Source organism: Condylura cristata, unplaced genomic scaffold, assembly GCF_000260355.1.
Source record: "Condylura cristata isolate star-nosed mole 26May11 unplaced genomic scaffold, ConCri1.0 scaffold00035, whole genome shotgun sequence".
NCBI classification, from domain to species: domain Eukaryota; kingdom Metazoa; phylum Chordata; class Mammalia; order Eulipotyphla; family Talpidae; genus Condylura; species Condylura cristata.
Window position 1 is genome coordinate 5,727,913 of NW_004567136.1, and position 13,014 is coordinate 5,740,926.

Genomic DNA, 13,014 nt, shown 5'->3' on the forward strand with positions numbered 1-13,014 from the left:
GCGAGGGGCGACCCTGCGCGGACGAGGGGCGCGAGCCGATTGTGGCTGCCTGCTCGGGTCCCGCCGGCGTGGCCCGGCCGCTGGTACGTTCCGCGGCCCCGCTGGGCGCTGGTGCCAAGTGCCGGGGCTGGGCGGCAACTCCCGAGTTTGGGGTCGCTTCTGGGTTGCCCGTCTCCCAGGAAGCCAAGCCCCGATCGTCGCTTCTCTCCCCTTTCTTTTTATAACGAGGCCCAAAGGGAGAAACTACTCAATTAAAAATTCCACTCCTGGGCTCCCCAGGGCCGCCGGCGCGGACCGGGACCCTTCCCCAAGGCAGGCATCGCCTGCCGGGCTGCTGAAAGGGGTCTGGGCCACGGACGACCGAGAAGATTGAGCACCCCGTCCCCCACTCTGGGCGTGGAGCAGTAAGGCCGGGGCGGGGCGCTGGGGGGGGGGCTTGTTGCCCAGGCTGGAGGTGAACTTGCTCTGGGCCTGGGCACTGTGGGGACCCCCCGCCCCCCAGTCTCCCCAGACAGCGATGAAGCCGACATTGAGCTTGCTAAGCTTAACTTAGTATTTACTTCCAGAAAGAAGACTGGATTTCTTTCAGATGCATTCAGATGGGGCCTCACAAGGGCCAGCCCCCTGTCTGTGTCTCAGGGCAAAGGTCAGGGCACAGGGAAGTACCCCAAACCAGCCGTCTCCTTTGGACACTTGTTTCTGTGGGCTGTCGCCGGCCTTGTCAACCGCTGGGATTTTTTTCCCCTTCACTATTTCTCTGAGAAAGGACCGTGATTTTAGAAATAATGATTGAAAGCTTTAAGCGAGGAGGGGGACAACTTTTCGGAGGTTCACATGTGAGGGGCTTCGCCGATGCCCAGAGACTGTGGGTGCCCCCTCTCTCAGGCCTCTGGCTTAGAGGTGGAGGCTGGTGAAGTGAGGCCGGGGCTGCTTCTCTGGGTGGGAGGGCCCACCTTGCCCGGCCGCCGCGGTCTGGCTTCCCAGGCCAGTGGGATGCCCTGCCCCGTGCCCGCACACCTGATGGCCATCTGCGCTGCCCCTTCTGCAGCCTGGCATGGGGAGGGTCTCTTGATAGAGGACGAAGGCAGCGGGGGCATGCACTGAGCCGGGATTCTGGGCGGTGCGCAGGGTGTTAGAATGAGTGGGAGCTGGCCGGCAGCCGCCCTCACGGGGCTCCAGCAGTGCTGTGGGGAGACCTTGCAGGATCTGAGTGATGGCTCTAGTGGTGGGGTGCCCCAGGGATCTTCTGTGGGAGCCCGTATCCCCCGACCTCTAGCCATTTGTTAGGGAGCGTGATCATCCCCCTCCCGCCAGTGGCTCCTTCCTACCTCCAGGATAGCGGCTTCTGCGCCTGGGAGTGAGGCTGCACCAGATGGGTGTCGGCGTGTGTGCGTGTGAGTGACGAGTGTGAGAGGTGGAGTGGGCTTGGGCAGGAGGCTGTGGCCTGCGACCGTCAGCTTCTTACTCTTGACCACCCTGCTTGCTTGCTGGACTCCCTCCACCACCACCCCCCGGCCCTTGCTGCCTTGCTGTGACTCGTTAGCTTGTTTCCATAACTATCCCTTGAGTGCGCCTAAGCTTTTTTTTTTTTAAAATAAAATATTAGTTTCACAGGAATAATTGGTGGGGACGAATTGTGAAATGGAGGCACATAAATAATCCATTTTGCCAACTGAGCTAAGAAATGCTAGATAAAAACAAAAGATGATTGTAAAAGACACCAGTCGCACCCCTGGAAGCTGAGAGGGAGCGCTAAAACACCTTGATCTTTCCTAGACACAGCTGAGGAACTCAGAGGAAAAACATGTTTGATGGGGCGGTTGGCACGAGGCTGGGCTCTGGCGGGGCGCCTGTGGGGCCTGCTCTGGGGGCTGAGGACAGAGCCCCTAGGCCTCTGGTCCTCTTTCGAGCTCTCCTCTGTCCTTGGGCCTGCACACCTCACCCAGAGACTCAACAGGTGGGGACATCTGGTGACACCACTGTCTGGAAGCCGTGGCGGGACCTTTGATGGGGGAGGGCTGAGAGGGCTCCAGGGAGGTGGCACAGAGGCCCTGAACACGTCCCCACTGGCCTCAGCCGCCTTCCAGAGCCAGTGGCAGCTGCCAGCAGGCCTGCCTGCAGCCTGGCCTTAGAGAAAGTCGGGAAGGGCCTTCAGTGACAGCAGCCCAGACCTTGCAGGGTGGCCGCGAGCACTGAATTGCATGGGTGTGACTGTCACGCTGCATCCGGGAGGTGGCCCGGGTGCCGGATGGTGTGGGGCTGTGAGCCCCACAGAGAGGGCTCTGCCGCTCGCCCCCCCCCCGAGCCCCCCACCCACTCACTGGGTCTCGTCCAGCTCCTGTCTCAGAGCAGCCTGCTGGCACAGGCTGAGTCAGCTGTCGTGGGTGCTGTCTTCTCTTGCAGCCAGTGCTCTGCTCCGTGTCCTCTCCGATGCCCCAGGAGGACAGCGGCTTTAAGGTCGTGTATCTGGACTCCCTCTGTGGGGCTTGAGAGTCCTGCAGCTTTTTGGGAACCCTGCATCTTGGTGGGGTGCCGCTGCCGTGGGAGTTAGGGCTTCTGTGCCATCTGCAGGACTCTGCCTCGGCAGGCTGGACCCAGGCCAGGTCTCAGTGGCTCCCCAGTGTCCACTCCGAACCCACATTCCTCAGCCTGATTTTCTCATTTCTCTCCCCTCCTCTGAAACGTGGTCCCTCCCACTGTCCAGGGTCCAGACAGACAGGCTCGCTGCCCAGGCTTGTGGTATCCCCACCTCATCCCCACCTGGCACCTTGGCCGGGGGCCATCTTGGCCATCCTTGGTGAGCCCAGCTGAATGCAGGCTCTATCTCTTTTATCCTCTGGACCTCAAATTTGCCAAGCGCTTGCTTGCCTGCCTTGGGGTCTTGGCACCTGCTTTTTCCTCTCCTTGACCGGCACCTCCCCCTAATGTGCATCCGCCCTGCCCCCTTCTTCAGTTCCCTGCGGATGTGCCAGCTCCTTGGCGACCCTGAACGCGAGCACCGCTCCCCCTTTCTTGTTAACCCCACTTTGTGTTCCTTCTTGACTTAATGTTGGATTTGTTGTTTCTGTGCCTGTTTGTTTACTGTCTCTTACCACTGCAGCATAAAGACATTGCCACCTCGGTGTCCCTGGCAGCTAGAACAGTGCCTGGCACCCTGTCGACCCTCTGGGCGGCTTACTGGATGAATGAAGACAATCCCTTAGCATCGGCTTGGCACCCCACTCCTTTCCCCGACACTCAGGGCTGCACTGAGCTGCATTCGCGTCTGGAACCCCTCAGCCTAGCACAGAGCCTGTGCTCAGCAGCGGACAGGAAATAGAAGCCATTCAGGTCGCTTCACCTAGGCGGGAAAGATGTCACAGCTGAGAAGGCCACACCGATTCGGCCTGGAAAACCCTTTGGGTTCCCGGTGGCTTGGGTGGCCCGCAGCCGGCGTCCTTGCTGCCAGAGCCGGGGCTGCCTTCCCCTGCGTCACCTGGGTTTCGGGGGTGCTGGGGAGGACTCTTCTCCAGGTCCCCCTCCTCCTCCATCTGAGTGTTTCTAAACGTGTCTTGCACCTTATGTCAGACCTGGTGTCTCGAGGCTCCCAGCCGCTCTGCGTGTCCCTGTTTACCAGCCTGCCCTTCCAGAAGCTTTCCCCTGCCCAAGTCTCCCTGCCTGCGCTCTGGCCTTCCGGGGAAGGCGTTCAGGCCCCACGAGGTAGGGCAGGAGGATAGGCTTCGGAGTCAGGGGAGCTGGGCTTCAACCGGGCTCTGCCGGCCCCAACTCACTGGCCCTGGGCTCTCAGGCTCCCAGGCTCGGTCTCCATGACGTCGCTGTACAGTGGGCCTCTTGCTGCAGTTGTTTTGGGGCCCAGTGCTGGATGGGGCAGGGCTGGGGTGAGGACATTCAGGGCTTCCTGGGGCCGCGTTGTTGGCTTTTGCTTCCCTGGGAGTTAGAAGGGTCAGGCCTGCGAGTTTCAGCGCCATGGTGTGGGAGCTGTGCAAACTCAGAAGCGCTCTTCCAGTGGAAGGGCTACCTGTTGTTTAGTGTGAAGGATCGAAGTGAAGAAAGAAAGAATATGTGGTTGGGATTCTTGCATCTACTGATGGTGAAAATATTTTCATATTGTGGTTTTCTGAAGAGTGAAGCACTCCAATATGGGAAGGGGCTTGCACGGATAAGCCAGGAATTAAACACCCCCTGCTGGGCACCTCTGTGTGTGTGTGTGTGGGGGGCAATTTTGCATCTCTGTTTCTTATTTAAGTAATTTCCCACTGAGGCCCAGAGGCAGGCCTGTTGTCTTATCTTGGCAGGAGGAGGCTGAGGGCCCGGTGGCCGTGACTTGTCCATGAGCGGGAGGCACAGGAGCTCGTCTGGATGCCGTGAAGCCCAGTGTCCATCGAATTTGCTTTCAAACTGGGAGGTGTGGCTAGGATGTGGGCCCACTCATGAGATGCTCAGGGGTTTATCTTCAGAGTGTGTATTTAGAGAATCTGATGGCTGGTGGGAGAGCAGTGGACATACCAGAGAGGACCCTGCTGTTCCTTCTTGTGTGTGGAACTAACACTCAGACCTTCATTTTAAGTAAATGCTAATCAGCAAACAGTCGCGGAGGAGAACAATATTGGCACATTCTCCGCAGCAAGGCGGCTCTAAATAGGAATGACTCTGTGTGGTTGTATGCGTTTACTTATTTATTTTTTTTAAAAAGATTTTTTTTTATTTATGCAAACAGAACTGGGCATAGGCCAGAGGTGCAGGGTCAGTGAGAGGCTTCACCAGAGACAAGAGTGGGGAGCAGAACAGGCAGATCTACGAAGTACACTGCTGAGGGGAGCAGTGGGGAGACAGGAGAGGTCTGCTGCGCCTTGTGGGTCACCTCTGGGGCCGGGATTGAACTCACACTGAAGCAGCTGTGGCCAGCTTGTAGCGCTGCGCTTTAACCCACTGCGCCACCAGGGAGGGCCCAGTACCCATGAGTTTAGTAAGAAATGCATAGTGGATTTCCACTGTTGCTTTGATCGTCAGTTGTCGTGGAAGAACGCATTGTTCCAGCCGAAGAGAGAAGCGAGTGTGTGCATTTAGGGGTGATGGATTCCTCAGGTCCCTCTGGCAGCGAGTGTGTGCGTCATTCCAATAAAACACAGTTTATGTTTCTCAGCCTTTGGTGTAATAAGTGAGCCATGTGCTCTAACATCTGTCCGCATGATCCCAAACTGGTGACAGCTGTCACGGTGGGGTGGAGCAGCACAGGCCTGTGTTAGGAAACTCTGGAAAGCGCTGGCCAGCCCCACTCCCAGAAGTTTGCCTTGACTGCCGCCAGGAAGCATCTGCTTCATCCTCACCAGGCGCCCAGTACCGAGGACGCACTGGGGTGAGATGTGCGTGAGCATTTGTTACAGAGAGGGCTGGGTTAGCACACGCAGTGCCTGTCGCTGGGGTGCGTTTCCCTCCAGCGTGCCTGCCAGTTAATGGGCACTACCTTGGCTCTCTAATGGGTCCTGGCAATGCCATGATGGATGCATGGTTGATGCTGGTGGTGCAGGCGACCAGCCCTCTTGACTGCTAGGTCACGATCCCTACAGCATGGCTGAGTTGCTCGCGTCCATGGCTGTCTCTCCAGGGAATGGCACTGGGCTGAGCCCGCCCACAGCTGCTGGAGTGCCCGCCTTGTGTGTGCACTGTGAAGCATCTTACCGTGCCTGATTCTGCCCTTTGACCTCTGGAGCGGAGTAGGCCTGCCTGTGGCAGCTGGCACCGACATCTCTGCCTTTTCTTGGGGTGGAAGCTCTGAGAGCAGAAGCCCCTGTAGACCCAGAGCTCCTGATTGTGCGTCTCCTTTGGGCATTAACAGATTTCGGCTTTTACGTTAATTGCATTTCACTAAGTAATGGTTTTCTTCTTGATCACAGCTGGTCTGTGCTTAATCAGCAGTGGTGAGTGGCGCTAACCAGTCGATGTGACAGCCCCAGAGGCAGGCACCTCCCTCTTGTAATTAGTGTCATATGGGGAGGGCCTTGCAGGACTCCTCAGTACGCAGCCTCCATTCCCTGCCCCCTTGCTCTGGGGCACCCTGGTCTGAACTCTGCGTGTATCGCTCCTTTTATCCATCAGGTAAGATAGTTCACCGGACAGTGGCAACAAGGGGTCATGGGTGCAAATGGCAGCCCCTCTCCTCCTCTGTCATTCACCCCTCAGTCTTTGGGCATTCTGGGTCTCTGCATCTAGCATTGGGGACAGGGCAGCTCTCCACTTTGTTTCTCTTCAACTCCTTTGCTGGGAGCCCATCCATCCATCCATCCATCCACCCACCCACCATCCATTCTCCCATCCATCCATCCATCCATCCTCCCACCCACCCATCCACCCTCCCATCCATCTATCCATCCTCCATCCATCCTTCATCCATCCATCTTCCATCCATCCATCCATCCTTCACCCATCCATCCATCCATCCATTCTCCATCCACCTATCTATCCATTTACCCATCCATCCAGCCACCCTCCCATCCATCCATCCATCCATCCTTCATCCATCCATCCATCCATCCATCCATCCTTCATCCATCCATCCATCTTCCATCCATCCATCCATCCATCCATCCATCCATCCATCCATCCATCCATCCATCCTTCACCCATCCATCCTTCATCCATCCTCCATCCATCCATCCATCCATCCTCCATCCATCCTTCACCCATCCATCCTTCATCCATCCATCCATCCATCCATCCATCCATCCATCCATCCATCCATCCATCCATCCATCCACCCGCCCACCCTCTCACCCATTTATCCAATGGTATTTTTGGTGCTTTTTCTGTTTCATCTTTGCTGACTCCTGCAGAATCCTGAGAATACAAGATGGCATCTGTGTTCAACCCTGACTCAGGTCCATTGGGCTCCTAGAGAAACACAGACTAGGTGTGCCAGCCCATCCTGGAGATTGGGTGCATCTGCCCCTCTAGGTAGGAGGGCCAGCCTGGAGTGGGCACCGGGCACAGGGAGGGCAAAGGTTTGGCCATGGACTCATGTGTTTTGTGCAGGTCAGAACTGGACATAGTGGGGGGCTGGCAGTGGTGGATCCTGCTCATGAGGGGAGTGAGCTACCCTTGGTTAACTGGGGACATCATTGCCGTGAGAGCACGTGGAGGGGTGATGTCTGCACTTTGCCCGGAGATCTTGAGGGGAGGGTTTTCAGAGCCAAGTTTCACCACCAGTTGGAATGCGGAGAAGGGGGAGAGGAGGGTGACACGGGGAGGGCGTGAGGAGACGTGTTGTGGGGACTACCTAGAGGCCAACGACTGAGGCACTTGGGGAAGGGAGCATCTAGGGGTGCAGGGGCCTGGCCTGGAGCGGTTTTGCTCCCCACCTTTTGCAGGGGTGCTGTCACTGCCAAGTCTCAGCCTTGCTAGTGCGGATGTTTAATTTTACCCTTTAGAGATTTACAGGCTTTCTAGATTAAATTGCCACTGTTCTTCCACAAGAATGACAACGTCCACGAACAATCATAAATCATGTTATTAATTTGCTCACATAGGTTACCCCTGCGACTCCCTGGCTCACTTGGAGGGACGGCCGGGGAGATGGGGACGCCTGCTTTTCAGTTGCCAGTGAGCGTAGAAGACTAGAGGGACATAGGTCACGGTGACCACTGTGCCTGGCTTGTCGGGCAGCTGCCCTTCGGGACAAGGACTCTTGGTGCTTTCTGGCCCTCTGGGGAGGACGATGGGCTCCTCGACACCCAGGAAGAGGGCAGAGGCAGGGGGAAGGAGACGGATTGGTCAGATGAGCTGCCACGGCCAGGCCAGGTCCCCACAGGCTGGACGCTCTGGGCTCCTCTCCTGGTGCCTGCATTCGCTCCACTTTCAGACCCGTGGACGACGGGAGCTGCTCATCTCCTCGGCACGATGGGTCAGAAAACCTCTCTTCGCATCTCTGTGCAGCTCTTTTCAGAGCTGTGGTCAGTCTGAAGAGCCACTGCCTCAAGCGGGGCTCGGGCATGGCTCATGCTTCATTGCACCTGCACGCGACCGGCTAGCTGCTGGGTGGACTAAGCACAGTGCTTGTGACGAGGCTGTGTCTAATGGGGTGCACACCCCGTGCCTCGAACTGTCTGCCTCTACAGGCCGCATGGCTGCAGCAGGCCCGGCAGGTGGGGAAGCAGCATGGGGAATGGCGGCTGCAGGTCTGAGGTATTGTTTTTTAATGATTTATTTATTTGTGCATACAAAACTGAGGTACAGACCAGAGGTGCAGGAGCAGTGAGAGGATTCACCAGAGGAAGAGTGGGGAGCAGAACAGGCAGAGCAATGAAGTACACTGCTGAGGGGAGCAGCGGGCGGGTCAGGAGAGGTCTGCCGCGCCATGTGGGTCAGCTCCTGGCTGGGGATCGAAGTCGTAGTGAAATAGCTGCGGAGAGCTTCATGGTGCTGCGCTTTAACCTGTTGCACCACCAGGGAAGGCCCAAGTCTGATGTTTTTTAAGAAACACCAGCCGTTCCTCTGTAGTTCACTTTGGGAGTTGTCCCTAATATGTGTTCTTCCTTAGATGCATCTAGAGGTCCCAGACTCTGGGGTGCTTAATTTCTGTTGTTCTGCAGCAGAAACCAAATGGTTATTTATGTTGGTGACCTGGCTGCCTCTCCATGCTCATCCATGATATCTGCAGTCCAGAAGGGACACCTCAGTCTGGGGACAGGCCATCTGAGCCAGGGGAATCTCATAAAACCCACATATACTTATAGATATATAAAAGGAGTAGACTGACCCAATGGCTATCCTTGAGGTGAAATTGACTTTGGTTCTAGAGACAGGGTACATTAATTTGGGAGTGACTTTCACGCATCCATTCCAGTCACTGACAGCAGTCCTTGTGCATATTCCTGTGAAAACTTTCCAAGCTGGCAGAGGCCTGGAGACCACCGAAAGTATGCATGGCCCAGAAATCCCGCCAGCTGATGGTGTGGACACAGCCTGGTCTTGAGCACAGCTGGACCTTGGATACAACTGGCCTTGCTTTTAGGTTCTGACTCCAGAAGCAGTTTTCCTGCTGCACGTTTGCATTTAGTGGGCTACTGTCTAACGAATTACTCATCTTAGCATAACACACTATATAATTAACAAGAAAAAGACAGCCAACCAAATAGAAAGAGGGCCAAAGGTTTTATCAAAAGAAGTTCTAATAGACATAGGGAAAAGGTGCTCAACTTCATTAGTCATCAAGGAGATGCAAAATAAATTGTAAATGTGTGGATTAGTCAGGGTTCTCCAGAGAGACAGAGCAATAAGATAGGTGTGTGTGTGTGTGTGTGTGTGTGTGTGTGTGATAAAGAATTGGATCCTGTGATTATGGAGGCTGGGAAATCCCAGGATCTCTGTTAGCACCACCCAGTAAATCAGTGGTGTGGAGTAAGTCCTCACTTTGCATCCACTGCAGGGTCTTGGAAACTGTGATTTTAAATAAAAGGTCCTAGAGTGAAGCCAGATCTCAGAATACAGTTGTACCTTGGCCAGAGTGAGGACTGGGGTGCTCACTTCCCACCCAGTTGAAAATCCAGTTTAACTATGACTGACTGTGCAAGAGATCGCTTTTTACTGCAGATGCACAAGGTGTTTACAGTGAATACTGGCCACTGCCCCTACTGGAGCTCAATACTGCTTAGCTCACCCAGATAGCCTCAGGAGGTGCCACGCTAGTACATGCAGTGGGGAGTTGATACGGCGTCTGTGCATTTGTTTATAATCCTCTTGACACCGTAGTCTGGGACAGGTAGTCTCTGAGCCCCAAGTCTCATAAAATCCACAAGTATTTATAGAAATACATGTAATTGTTGGTCCCCATGGCCATCCTTGAGGTGACAGATTGCCATGACTCTGTGTTTGTGTGTGTATGTTCTGATAAAGTTTAACCTTTTATAATAGGTTACCTGCATATTTCCAGGTAGTAAGTGATCAACTAGACTAATGTCTACATGTGGTTAGTGTAGACAGTATGACATTCCTAACTTTTTTCTTAGGCTGCATGGGTCATGGGCAAATTTTTTCCAAGTTGTCACAATCCTCCAAAAATGTTTTGAATCTGGGCACTCCATGGCCAGCCAAGTTGATAACATGAAATGAACCCTCCCAAGGTGATAGCTACTAAAATGGCTTAAGTTAAAAAGAGCAGAAAATACAAGGGTTAGTGAGGATGCCAACCAGCTGGACTCTTTGTTGATCAGCATATAGCTCTGGGTGACTCTTTGGAAAGCGATTTTGCAGTATCAACTAAAGTTAAATAAAAACCAAGATGTACTCTCTGACCTCTGAATAGAATTAGGTAGAATGTATGCATAGGGCCTTCTTAGTGGGCTGAATGAGCCCCATCAGAAATCTCAGGTCCTAACCCCTGAAATTTGTGAGTGTTATTACCTAGTAAGATTTTTGTGGAAGTGATCAGAGCTTTTGAGATGAGGTTGCCCTGAATCATCTGGGATTCTATATGACATCACAAGGCTCCTTCGAAGAGAGGTAGGGGGAGATTTGGCACTGAGGAGAAAGCCGTGTCACCAGGGAGGCCGGGCTTGGAGTAAATGTGGCCACGGCTCAAGGAATGCTGGCGGCAGCCAGAAGCCAGCAGAGGCAAGGAGCAGTTCAACCTCTGAAACTGCTTGCAGATTTTTGTTCTCTGGAACTGTGAGAGGATATGCATGCATGGTTTGAAGCATGGTGGTGATTTGGTACAGCGGTCCCAGGGAACCAGTGTCATCACTGACATAGTTGTCATTGCCAAGCTGCGGACAAGTCATGTGTCCTGCAGGAGTACCCTGGCCCAGTGCACCAAGGTGCTTTGTGTGGAATACTGGACAGTCAGCTCAGAATGGACATGTGTGTGCCACAGTCTGGCTGGATCTTGCCACACAATGTTGACTGGGAATCACACAAACACTTAGTGTCCAAGCTGTATGATTCCATCGAAATAACAAGGACCCCAGGCCACTGTCATCTGTGATGGAGATCAGGTTGCCCTCAGGAGAGATGTCGATGAGAAAGATGAGGCCAGATGGAGGTTTCCTGAGGGCTTCTGGAGGTATGGCATATTCCAATTAATGACATAAAACTTTTCAGTACAAATATTATACTTCAAGAAAAAGTCAAAAATAAAATCAGAGAGCAGTAGTGCATATCTTAAAATTTTCAAGATCCTTCAGTGGACTAACTCCTGGCTTATTTTACAGCTGGTACAATAATATCAAGATGACATTTAATGTGATGTGAGATAATTAAATGTTGCTTATCCCAACCAGTGTTTATTAATATTTAGATAGAAACAATATTTTCTGAATGAAAGTTGGGAACAGAAACCTCGCTGGGATGCTAGGATCTAGACACACCTAATTGCTGTAGCTATGCAATTGAGGATGAGATGAGCTTTTCTTCCTGCATATAAAGGGAGCTGTGCATTCCCAGAAGAGCAGATGCAAACAACCCAAGTGTTTGTGGGTCACAGACTGTGCAGCCTCAGCTGAGTGGGAAGCCAAAGAGCTTTAAGGAATAAGTGTGTGTGGGGGGGGGGAGATGGTGTGTGTGAACAACTCCTTGGATCAGTCTCCCGTCTTTGCAGTCCAGAAATCGTGGGCGGAGGCTCTGTGGCCACACCCTCCGCTTATTCTCCAGGTCACCTTGCCAAGTTCGTTCAGGGAGCTCAGTGAGCAGGAGCAGGTGTGCAGGGGCATGGCCCCTCCATCCGGGACATGCGGCCCCCGAGACTGGATTGCACCAAGGAGTCTGCTCCTGTGGTCTTTCCCGAGGTTGCATCACAGGGATGTGAAGGAGGCAGGATGGTGACAGTGATGGGAGTCACTGTCCCCCTGAGGTCCTGCCTGATGCCATTCTAGTGAACGCCTGGTGCTGTCCTGCTGTGGAGCATCGTGGTCTGAGGACCAGAAGGGGCGTCTCAGGGCTGAGTCTGCATAGGACACAGCCGGAGCCTGCGGGTGGGAGCCGGGGTTTTGCCCTCGTTCTGGGGCTGCCCTAGCCCTCACCCTCGCCCTTCAGCCTGGTGCGGCATGGAGGGACTCCCCGAGCTTTCATGCCTGAAATTTGTGATCCTAGAGCACCTCTATTTGTTGTGGGGGACTGGGACTTTTACCATGGAGAAATGTAGGAGCAGGCTGTATTTCTGGGTGTTACGGTCCAGAAACCTAGAGACATGAATTCTTGCAGCCCGGTGAACTCACCCCAGCTGCCTCTGCATCCTTGAGGGTGGAGGCTTTGTCTCTCCTGCTGGGGGTGGGGGTGGGGGGCAGTTGAGTGCTCCAGAAGGCTGCTCCTTCCCACCTCCAAATACAGGTACACATCCCCACCTACCCTCTCCTGGGGTAGGTGTCCCTGACTGTCCCTGCATGCCCACAGCGCTGCTGTTGATGTCTGTTCTTAGCTGAGAGCCGCCCAGGTTGCCCTGTCTAAAGTCATCTCTCTTGTTGTCCACTTTCGCCCTCTGGGCGGAGGCTCTCTAAGGGCAGGGTTGCACCTCCCTCCCAGTCTAGTGCAGGGAGGTAGGGCGGGAAGAGCGTGAGTGGTGTTTGCCAGTGTGATTAGTAGGGAATCTGGACTCTGCCCAGGTTGGCCTGAAGACTGCTCCTGGCCGCCTGGCCACCGTGGGACGCTGGACAGCCCAGAGAGCCTAGGGTGCAAAGCAGCATGCCGGGTTCTTGCCAGAGCTCTGGGATGATGTGAAGACTGGGACTTTGGGGTGTGTGTGTTGGGGTGTGCCATCAATGCTGGAGATAAGTACAGAGGGCCAACTGGGGTCTTGCAGGTGTGGCAGCTGGAGGGTAGACTCGGGCTGAACACCTTCACTCCTGATGGTGGCTAATAAAAGTGGGAGGACGGAGGTGGCTGTGACTTCCCCCTCCTCAGGTGTGGCGATACACGGTGACCTCTCGTCACTGCAGAGTGGTGACCATGTCTCAGCCAGGGGAACAAGGTCAACATCGGTGATAGGTTGTGCTGACTGTGCCCCTGTTGGGGTGTGTGAATGGCACTTTG

The 13,014-nt window shown here is 54.4% G+C and overlaps 1 protein-coding gene across 4 annotated transcripts in view; it reads left to right on the forward strand.

The window, feature by feature from the left end:
* Positions 1-13,014, forward strand: part of APBA2 (amyloid beta (A4) precursor protein-binding, family A, member 2) — a 163,985-nt gene that overhangs the window by 874 nt on the left and 150,097 nt on the right. The gene's annotated exons all lie outside the window — the stretch shown is intronic.